General features: G+C 45.9%; 1 protein-coding gene across 1 annotated transcript in view; it reads left to right on the forward strand.

Annotated features, from left to right (window-relative positions):
* Nucleotides 1-11,414: 11,414 nt before the first annotated feature.
* LOC123063378 (probable anion transporter 7) overlaps nt 11,415-11,572 on the forward strand; it is a gene marked incomplete in the record, with an annotated part of 3,379 nt that continues 3,221 nt past the window's right edge. Inside the window, 1 exon segment of the mRNA XM_044487143.1 lies at nt 11,415-11,482.

Consider the following 11,572-nt stretch of genomic DNA (forward strand, 5'->3'; position numbering starts at 1 on the left):
AAGTACAAACAACGAAACTATAACTGAAACTAGTTGGACAGTAGAAAGGTTGTGTGTGTATTATGTCTCTTGCAAATTGTGCATAGTTTGGTTGTGTGTGCAGTTACACGCGGACGACAAAATATATGAGTAAAAGTTTTTTTAAAGAAAGAAATGAAATGATTAAAAAATTGGGCCCTTTCGTCTCACTACTCTTTCGCACTTTCTATACAAAAGAAGAAATAGAAATCATAAAAAGGAAAAAAAACATTGTATTGAGAAAAAACAACCTGGACACAGCTTTAGTTGCAGTCAGACTACAATGTTTGTAGTTGCAACTTTAGTGATGGACATGCAACTAGCCCAACAAACCTCCTTCCGACCCCAATTTCAATCAGATTACAACACATACAGTTGCATGTCTAGTAGTAGACATGCAACTGCAACGGGTAAAACAACTATTAATAATTATACTAAAAAAATCTTCTTCTTTTTTGAAAAATCTACAACAATTAGTTTACATAAAATGAAGTATTAAAAATTGTATACGTTCAAACAATGGAAAAGGATCTCTTAGGAAAAAGAAACAACCGCTGCTGAAGACAAGAAAAAGAGGAATACAAATGCGACGATGATGCTTGGTGGCATCGGACAGAGAAACAAGCTTAGCTTCTGAATATAAAAAGAAAAAACGCCACCTAAAAAGGCTGCTCCAGCGCTCCCTACATGGGCCACCGACCTGCACGGCTCGTACGACGACACGAACAGCCGGTTCGCTCATCTCGCACGAATAACTGTGCTTTTAATCCAACGGCTGACAAAGTGAATGAGACCAAAATAAATCTCAGCTAGCTGAGTTTTAGCAATTCTGTTTTTTAAAATCATGCCTCTAGAATCAAAAGTTTAAATGAACATCTAATTTTTTTAGTTTGCTCGTGGGAAGCACTTCTAAGTGAGTGAATCAAGCACAAAGAGGAAAAGAAAAAGAAAAAGAAAATATCCACACAAATCTCGACGTAAAATCAATGACATAGGACTTAGATGTGCAATACTTATGGCACATCTAGATGTGCTTTAGCAAACTGTTCTAAATAATGCACTACAATCAAGAAGCACGAAAATAGTGGCTTCTGCAAGGCCGTAACTCCTAGTACCAACTTTTATACCCTTGTTACGTAAATGCCCTAAAAGTTGCTATGAGTTCGTGTTGTATGTACACCTAAAATTCCAAGACTACATATATAGACATGTTATTGATTAAATCGCCACTTCTACTTGTTCTCCTTTGCCGGTGACACTTCCGTTTTCCTCAACTACTTCCTCATTCGCTCGTCAACCAGGTAGCAACCCCAACCTCGCTCCTTTCCTCCAACTCAATTCACCGTTGCACACCACCCTTGAATTGTTTCCATGGACCCACACAGAACGGATTAGCAACAATATGCTAAGTCACTACAAAACACACGATTGTTAGTAACGAAAATCCTTGTGACGGGAAAAGAACCATCACCTAAAATCATTTTCTATAACGATGGATGTCGCAAAATAATGCTCGCCCGGGCATCTTAGATGATGGTTCGGTCTGATTTTAGGTGACGATTTTCAGTCTCATGAGATGCATGTTTGGTGAAAAAATTTAGTGTCACAAAAATTCTTGGAAAGGTTAGTGAAGGAAATATATAAATAGAAAATAATTGGTCACTACAAAACACACGATTGTTAGAAACGAAAATCCTCATGATGGAAAAAGAATCGTCACCTAAAATCATTTTATGTAAGAAACAATTGTATTTGTGCTCCTAGTTGGGTCACGCTCGACTGATTTGCCCCTATTTTTTCAACAATTGCGGTTTTGCTCAGCTCACTTCACTCGCCTTGTGATTTTGCCCTTCCGGGGCGGTTCCGACCAATCACGGTTCGCCACGTGGCGACTGCTCACTAGTCGGAACCGCCCCGAAAGGGCGAAAACACAAGGCGAGTGAAGTGAGCTGGGCAAAACCGCAATTGTTGAAAAAATAGGGGCAAATCAGTCGAGCGTGACCCAACTAGGGGCACGAATACAAAAAATCCCTTTATGTAATGGTGGCTGTCACAAACTAATGCCAGCTTGGGCATCTTAGGTGACAGTTCCGTCTGATTTTAGGCGACGATTTTCAGTGTCATGAGACATGTGCATGTCCGGTGAAGATTTTTAGTGTCAGTAAAAATCTTGGACGGGTTAGTGAAGGAAATATATAAATACAATACAAAAAAAATTGGTTTATGAGATTCAAACCCATGAGCTCGCACATTTATACATGTTGGACTCCACGCTTTGCCGCTAGGCTAGTGTTTCATTAGTGGTAATACTTTGTAGCTCAATTTTCATTTAGTATGTAGAATGGCACTACATGCACATTTCAGTGAAATAAATAAAACAGAAAACGCCTTACCTTGAAATTAGTCTAATTAAGAAGCAGACCACACATGTCATGTCTTATTTTGAAACATCCAAAGGAGAAATAGGTGCTATTAATGAGACTTGAACCCTGGCCATGGGCCTCATGTGGAGGGAGAGAGGTTTACTACTGGGCTAGTGTTATATGAGTGATAACTTTGCACCTCAATTTTTTTTGTAGTATGTCCAATCTCACTACATGTGCATTTCCGTGAAGAATAAACAAGAAGCATGTTTACCTGAAATTATTCTAATTAAAAAGTGGACCCCACCTGTCATGTTTTATTTCCAAAAAAAGTGAAAGAAAAGTATGTGCTACCTATGCGATTTGAACCCTTGCCATGGGACTCATGTGGAGAGACAAAACACAGACCATTTTCTCTATGTTGCCTTGGTGTTCAAATAAATGAAGTTATGCTACTCGAGTGCATATGTTATTAAGACGAGCAGGGTTTCGGCCTCAAGGCGGCTTCAAAATGAAAACTTTTCAGCATGAAAGTTTTTCGCCTCGTAGAAACAAACAACTTAGCTTTTCTAACCACCTTAATCTGATATCACATGCAATCTCCATAGTCGATACAATGTGATAACCCTTGACGTGCGCAAAATTCTGGACATTTACCTGAATTTAAAAACATCTGCGTATGCAATATTAATACTTCTGCATGTGCTCATGTTATGGGTTTAGCAGATGGGTGAAAAAGTCACACGCGAGTTATGAAAATCTCTCCGTGTAATTTTCTTTGAATGGGTGGAGCTACTAGGAACGTGTTTGGTAGCCTTTCTGAGCGAGCCTGGCCTGTGGATCCTGGCTCAATGAAGCCTGGCTGAGATAAAACAGGCAGAAAACTAACATTTGCACTTCGTTTGGTTGCCCGCATCTAGTCCTCTTGCATTAGGGGAGCAATTTTGTCATAGAGTTTGGTTGCTCACATTGGCTCGGCTCACGCAACTACACGGTGTTTGGTTTCATGCAACACATGTTATCTGGTTACCTCTTCAGCAAGGTGGTGAGGTTATCAGCACACAACGGCGTGAAGATAAATCATACACACACAACAGAAGATAGTTATAAACCATAATAAGCCGCAGTTTTAAATACAATGCCACACTTAAATATATCAGTTCAAATGCAAAGCAGTACGATAAGAAACTAAACCATCTGAAGCATAGGAAGGGATGTCCTAGACATTCACGGTGAAGGCATCGTTGTGCCTCCCGCACTTGGTCACCACTTCAATGCCGTTGTCGTTGAAGATGATGACCTTGAGCGTGTCGAGAGTGAGCAGCTTGAGCGTCACCATGTAGCTGATCCTGATCTGATGGACGACGACGAAGGGGTCCCAATCCTGATCGAGGCTGACCTTGCCGTCCATCAGCCGGACAGTGGCCCTCCATGAGTAGTCGGTGTTCGTCCTAAGCTTGAACTTTGTCAGCACGACCGTGAAGTGCTTGGTGAAGTCTAGGGGCATCAGGATGCACTCAAGCTGAGGGGCAAGGATCACCTTGCAGAAGTGGGTTGGACCTCCCTCCTCATGGTAGTGGTCGTAGTTACGGCGCTTGCCGCTAGGGGGCTCCTCTGGCACCATGTCATCATCCATGGCCACCTCCTCAGGCGTGGTTGGCACAACCTCCATGGGCGGCACCACCTCCTCCTTCTCCATGGGCGGCATCACCTCCTTGCCCTTGTCCTCAGTATCGATCTGCATTATGAAGAGCGCACAAAGTTCCAAGGTTGATCGCCATTAAAACCTATCGCCCACATATCCCCTTTATTTACCCATCCTCACGGTCACTACTTACCCATCATCTCACTCAGTTATCTCTCTATCTCTCACCGTTCCTTCTATCCATTGCCATGAACTCCAGCAGCAACTCCAACCCCATCCCCAACCCCTTCCCTTGGGGCATTGGATGGAGGGATTTCTTCCTCGGGTGCTCGCTCGGTGACCGCACCAAGTTCGAGAACACCATGGAAGTCCGTTCGAACTTTAGCAACATGGTAGACATACACAAAGAGTCAGAGGTTGTCGTGAAAAAGGCAAGGCCGAAGGAATTGAAGAGGATGATTCCTGACCCAACAAAGGGCGCTATGTCAGTTGGCATCCTTCGCTGGGCCATGAATTAGGCCCACTCCAGCGATGCTCGATAGAGGTCAAGGTAGGCTAAGTACACAGAGTACAGGCGTCCTCACGACCATCATGTTGCAGCGTACTTCCGACAAGGACTATGGTGGCGGTGGAGGAGGAACAAGAAGCGACGGCGATGGAGGTGCAAGAAGAAGTTGCGGTGGCGATGGTTGTAAGGGCGTCGAAGCCACGACACTGAAGCATGCCAATCGATCTGTACTCCGGCGAGGAAGAAGAAACGGTGGTGCAGCTCGAGGAGAAGAACAAGGGCAAGGGCACCCGCTGCTCCAACCGCGTCTAGGGTCGCCGAGGCTAAGATCTAGGACTATTGTGTAAGATTTACCCCCAATCCCCATTACCCTTGTACCCAATCCCGATAAGTAACCTCAAATCCATCGGTACTACAAACTCATGACGATGTTATGATCACTCCTATGGCTATTTACCCCGATTCCCCATTCTCCTAATACTGATCAAACCTAAATGCGAATCGAATAGGAATGAGTATGTGAGGAGGTGAAAAGAGTGCTTACTGCCATTGCCGAAGAGTTGGAGGTGATGATGCGGATGCCGGTGAAGGGGCCGGAGGTCGCCTAGTTGTTCTCCGATCTACTGAAAGCCACCGCCATCGGTGAGTGGAGAGAGGGGAGAGGGGAGAGGGAGTGGTGAGGGGGCGGTCAGGGTAATAACAACCGGCACTTCAGGAAGTGACGCGGCTTCTCCAATTGGAGTATTGAACTGTATCTCCGGTTGGGGACGTCAGGACGACGCCAGCCCCCAGACCAGCCAGCATTTTGGAGCCGTCGAAGTGCATGATCCAATTGGAGTATGCGCCGTACTCTTTAGGGAGTTCGACTTCCGTCCATTCGGCGACAAAGTCGGCCAATATACTTGCGATTTAATGGCTTGCCGGGGTTTGTATGTTATGTCGAACGGGAGGAGCTCAATGGCCCATTTGGCAATCCGGCCCGTGGCGTCGCGGTTGTTTATAATATCATTAAGTGGCACTTCCGAGGCTACTGTAATTGAACACTCTTGAAAGTAGTGTCGCAGCTTCTGGGATGCCATGAATACCGCATAGGCTATCTTTTGATAATGTGGGTACTGTGATTTGCATGGAGTGAGGACAGTGGATACATAATTTACCGTCTTTTGAAGGGGGAATTTATGTCCGTCTGTTTCTCGTTCGACGACGAGCACTGCACTTACAACCTGATGAGTTGCCGCAGTGTGCAACAACATTGGTTCGCCGATGTTTGGCGCGGCTAGGATTGGGTTGGTTGCCAGTATGGCTTTTATTTCTTCCAATCCGGCTGTGGCAGCGTCCGTCCACTCGAAGTGTTCGGTGCGCTGAAGGAGACGATAAAGGGGTAATGACTTTTCTCCTAAGCGGGAGATAAAGAGGCTTAGAGCCGCCACACATCCGGTTAATTTTTGGATTTGTTTGAGGTCCGTTGGGATAGCCAACTGTGACAGAGCTCGGATTTTGGCCGGATTTGCTTCAATTCCTCTACTGGAGACAATGAAACCCAGGAGCTTTCCGGCTGGTACACCGAAAACGCATTTTTCCGGATTGAGCTTGATGTCGTATGTTCGGAGGTTGTCGAATGTGAGCCTCAAGTCGTCTATTAGAGAGTCGACGTGTTTGGTTTTGACGACCACATTATCTACGTATGCCTCTATTGTTTTGCCGATCTGTTTCTCCAGACATATCTGAATCATGCGTTGATATGTTGCGCCGGTGTTTTTGAGCCCAAAAGGCATTGTGTTGAAACAGAAGAGACCGTATGGTGTGATAAATGCCGTTGCAGCTTGGTCAGACTCCGTCATCTTGATTTGGTGGTAGCCGGAGTATGCGTCGAGGAAACACAATGAATCGTGTCCTGCGGTAGCATCGATAATTTGATCGATGCGGGGGAGGGGGAAGGGATCCTTTAGGCAAGCCTTGTTGAGGTCCTTGAAATCGACACATAGGCGTCAGGATTTGTCCTTCTTTGGTACCATCACCAGGTTTGCTAGCCAGTCCGGGTGTTTTATTTCTCTAATGAATCTGGCCTCCAATAACTTGGCTAGTTCCTCTCCCATAGCTTGTCTCTTAGGTTCAGAGAAACGCCGAAGAGTCTGCTTGACCGGCTTGAATCCCTTTAGAATATTAAGGCTGTGCTCGGCCAGCCTGCGTGGGATTCCTGGCATGTCTGAGGGGTGCCAGGAGAATATGTCCTAATTCTCGCGCAGGAACTCTCGTAGTGCGGCGTCCACGGCAGGGTATAACTGTGCCCCGATGGAGGCTATTTTTGTAGGGTCCGTTGGATGGACTTGAAATTTGACTATTTCATCCGCTAGTTTAAAAGAGGTGGACTTGGATCTCTTGTCAAGTATCACGTCGTCCCTGTCCACTGTGGAGCGTAGCGTAGTTAATTCCTCGACCGAAAGGGCTTCGGATAATGCCTCGAGGGCCAATGCGGTTGTTTTGTTTTCGGCGCGGAGTGTTGTGTCCGGATCACTAGCGAGAGTGATGATTTCGTTGGGCCCGGGCATTTTGAGCTTCATGTACCCGTAATGGGGTATGGCTTGGAAGATTGTGAACGCCTCCCGCCCTAAAAGGGCGTGGTATCCGCTACTGAACGGGGCCACTTGGAATGTAATTTCTTCGGACCTATAGTTCTCCGGCGTGCCGAATACCACATCTAGTGTGATTTTCCCAGCACAGCGTGCTTCCCGACTGGGGATGATTCCTCTAAAGGTTGTGCTGCTTTGCTCAATGCAGTTCCAGTCTATTTCCATTTTTTGAAGAGTTTCCTCATAGATGAGGTTTAATCCACTGCCGCCGTCCATGAGTACTTTGGTGAGTCGAAAGCCTTCCACAATTGGACTAAGGACCAGTGCAGCTGGTGCTTGGGCTGTTCGGAATTTAGGTTCGTCACTGGCATTGAAGGTAATAGCCGTGTCACTCCATGGTTTTATTGCTGCCACGTGGCAGATTTCGGCAAGGCCGCGGAGTGTTCGCTTGTGCCTATTATTTGATGTGAAGGTTTCAAAGACTGTTAATACCGTATTGTTATCCCCAGGATGGTGCTCTGTGGCATCTGGGATGAGAAGATCCTCGCCACTTTTGGCCACCTGCCGGAGTACCCAACATGCTCTAAGGCTGTGTGTTGGTATGGTATCCGCTGTACTATGAATTTTGCAGGGTCCATTGAGCCATCCCTCCAATACGGTTCCACGCCCTGTAGAGGGTTTTTGCTTCTTTGTAATTAACTCGGGTGTCTTATGATAGTGCACCCTTTTACTTCGGACTGGGTGTATATTTGGAGCCGGATTATCCCAAAATTTCGTTTCAGTTTTCTAGGCGCTTTCCATCGCACAATACTTTTGTACTATGGACGCCAAGTCAGCGAAGCGTGATATGTCACGGTGACTTATGGTGTTAAGGATTCCCTTGTCCGTGCAATTATTGCAGAAAAATGAGACTGCGTCTTCCTCGCGACAGTCCTTAACCTTGTTCATCACAAGGAGGAATCTGGCCCAATAATGATGTACTGTTTCCTGGGGCGCTTGCCTGATGTGGGAAAGATCGTTTATGTTTGGGTGGGTGGGTGGATTTGAGTCCGAACCCTTACCCGATCTGAGGCCCAGGGGCCGAGGAGTTTCCAATCTTGGAAGTTCGGGTTCTGGGATGTTACCCGATAAGTCTGGCCCGCCGCCTGACTCTAGGTTCAGGGCTTGGGTGATGTCCTCCCGTAAACGGGTATCCGGCTCGGAGAGCTCAGGAATCCGGACATAGTTAGTCCTCAAGATAGAGGAAGAATCGCCGCGTTGTTCCTCCACCACCGCAATATGATGGGTGACCGGTGGAGAGTTAATCTCCCTTTGATCGGGTTTAATCGCAATCCGATCATAGTCCGTAGCAACTCCCAAGGCGGCGATGTGATCCAAGAGCTCGTTTAGGGATGAGAGCTCCATTGGATCCATCTGCTCGGCAAATTCCAAACTGACGTGGAGGCTGTTTTCGATGACCCGAGAAGTCATCGTCGGTGCAGCAACCGAACGGGCGGTCAGGATGAAACTGCCTAGCCGGAGAGTTTGGCCGACAGCCAGGGCTCCCCCGGCGGTAATGTTGTTTTTAACAACGAGACGAGGCATCCTTCCTTACGGTGACGGCACAGTGGAACTCTCAATGAAAGCACCAATGTCGGTGTCAAAACCGACGGATCTTGGGTAGGGGGTCCCGAACTGTGCGTCTATGCAGATGGTAACAGGAGGCGGGTGACACGATGTTTACCCAGGTTCGGACCCTCTTGATGGAGGTAATACCCTACGTCCTGCTTGATTGTTCTTGATAATATGAGTAGTACAAAAGTTGATCTACCACGAGATCGAAGAGGCTAAACCCTAGAAGCTAGCCTATGGTATGATTGTTGTTGTTGGTCCTACGGACTAAACCCTCCAGTTTATATAGACACCGGAGGGGGCTAGGGTTACACATAGTCGGTTACAAGGAAGGAGATCTACATATCTGTACTGCCAAGCTTGCCTTCCACGCCAAGGAGAGTCCCACCCAGACACGGGACGAAGTCTTTAATCTTGTATTTTCATAGTCCAACAGTCCGGCCAAAGGATATAGTTCGGCTGTCCGGATACCCCCCAATCTAGGACTCCCTCAATGGTGATTACTCATTAGTTCTTCAGTTCGTTAATCATTTAGTGATACGTTTTCAGTCCCAATTAGTGTATTAGTATGTAAATTGATTAATAGATTTTCATAGTTTCTTATTTCAGTCTGTCTCATCGGTTAGCTAATCTAGTTTTCAGTTTGCAAAGTTTTACTTTTGACTTTTAGTCATTGTTAATTTTTTGTCTTAATTTTCATGCTTTTATGTCTATGTTTTAGTCATAGTTTCTTATTCCAATTAGCAAGCTGATGAATAGTCGGTTAGTTTTCAATTTAGGTTATTAGTCATTACTTATTAGTCATGTTTAGTCATCCATTAGTTAGTTCATCAGTATCTTCAGTTAGTCCAGTGTGTTCAAATTATCACCTCATTTACTTTAGGCTACCACTCACTCGATGTATAGGTTATAATTGTATTTACTTTCAGCCTTTCATCTTCTTCGAGTTGACCAGTCCATATTGTCTCCCTTAATTGTTAAGTTCTTAGGCATTAGTCATGTTTAGTCATCTATCAATTAGTTCATCGATATCTTGAGTTAGTTCGGTGTGTTATGTTAATTAGTTCAATTCCTTTGGTATTCATTTATTTACTCACTTCTTCCTTTAGTTTATATTCCATCATTAATTCTTATAATTATCGGTGTTTTGTGTCTTCTTTTCACATTCTCATTTTGTGCACTATCTCACTAGGACAATAAATGAATTAATATAGGTGGTGTGTAGGGTTTTCACTATTTCCTAGATATGTACTCTTCACAAATCATTATTTCATTATTCATGCACATCTATATATGTATCTTCACTCTTTATCCATTCTATTTTTTGTCATTCGTTCATTCATCACTATTCACTTATCAGGACATTTGTTTCGTCCTTTAATTATTTTGTTCAGTGCATTCCATTTTCCTTAGTCATTTGTTCCATTTAATTTGATAACGGCACATTTTATCATCGATTGGAACACTTTTTTTTGTTCATGTGTAGTTCTGCCCAACTACTCAATGATGGTCACCGCCTAGAACCGAGAATTCGAGTTATATGTACCTATGTTCTGATTCCAACTATTTATCACCAATACATTTTTCCCATTTTTATTATTTTCCTACCATTCGGAGACTAGGAGACTTTCATATTCCCTAATTCTTGGTGGAGTGTCGATGAATGGTGTGTGTGTGTGTGTGTGTGTGTGTGTGTGTGTGTGTGTGTGTGTGTGAGAGAGAGAGAGAGAGAGAGAGATCACTTCATTTATATGTTTGGCCAGACAGTTGTCTATTAACTTTCCTAGAAGTGGTTGTGAATGCATTTTTTCTGTGTGTTATTTGTGGGCATTTAGAAAATACTATAGGAAGTTGCTACGACCGTGTCGGCAGAAGTTGCAGCTGGCCATGGTGGAGCTAACCGACTTCAACCCGTGTCACGATCGGCTGCGGCAAAAGCTACAAATGGCGTCGTCTCGTGTTATGTCCATCGACGACGGAAGCTACAACCGGCCACATCGACCGACATAGGTTTTTTGCTGGAATTAATGGTGGCGAAGCTATGACCAGCGACGTCATTTGCTGGAAGTGGCAACATCAAGTGTCGACACTGCCGACACTTGGATGATGCGACGGGTATGGCCATTTGCTAGAACCAACCACATCGATTGTCGGGATCGATGCCGGATGCTAGAACCGGCGGCATCGTTTGTTGGGACTAGTGTTGCCTGATGCTGCAACTGGCTACTTCAGTGTGTACAAGCGCCAACGATGGGGGTGGATTATGTGACGATGACGTGGGGCGAGGACTACGATCCACGACAGCTGCAAGGTTTCTGACGAGGATTCGTGCTGGAACCAGCGGGGAGCGGGTGCTTCAAAGCTCCATGGACGGAGAGCGGCGGTGCTTCGAGCTCGGCCGCCTCGCGCGTGGGCGTGGTGGGGGGCTGGCGATGCTTACTGCAGCCTCTGCTTCACATACGTGGTACCATGATTTTTGAGAGAGAGAGAAAAAAAGGAAGGACGAAGCAATGAGAGCAGATCCAACGGTTCACAGCAGCCGCATCGTAGGGCACGGAAGCGGCCGATCGAGGCTGGCGCCGGTCGACCGGCGCCTCGCAATAGCCTAAACCAAAACGCACGTGCTTCTCGCAGTGAGGAGGGGGGGAAATGGCGTCGGTGAACAGTTGACCACTCGATCTATCCTCCTCACTTTTCCTATTTCCACTCCACCACGCGGTTCGGGCGCGCTCCAACTCCCAGCTCCATAAACTCCAGATCCATAGGAGTCGGCGTGCTGCAGCTCGTCCGCCGGCGGCAGCCCTGACCACCTCCGAGACCTGTCCTGCCCCGCCTTGCATCCCCTTTTCACCGCCCC

The sequence above is a fragment of the Triticum aestivum genome, chromosome 3A (genome assembly GCF_018294505.1).
Source record: "Triticum aestivum cultivar Chinese Spring chromosome 3A, IWGSC CS RefSeq v2.1, whole genome shotgun sequence".
NCBI classification, from domain to species: domain Eukaryota; kingdom Viridiplantae; phylum Streptophyta; class Magnoliopsida; order Poales; family Poaceae; genus Triticum; species Triticum aestivum.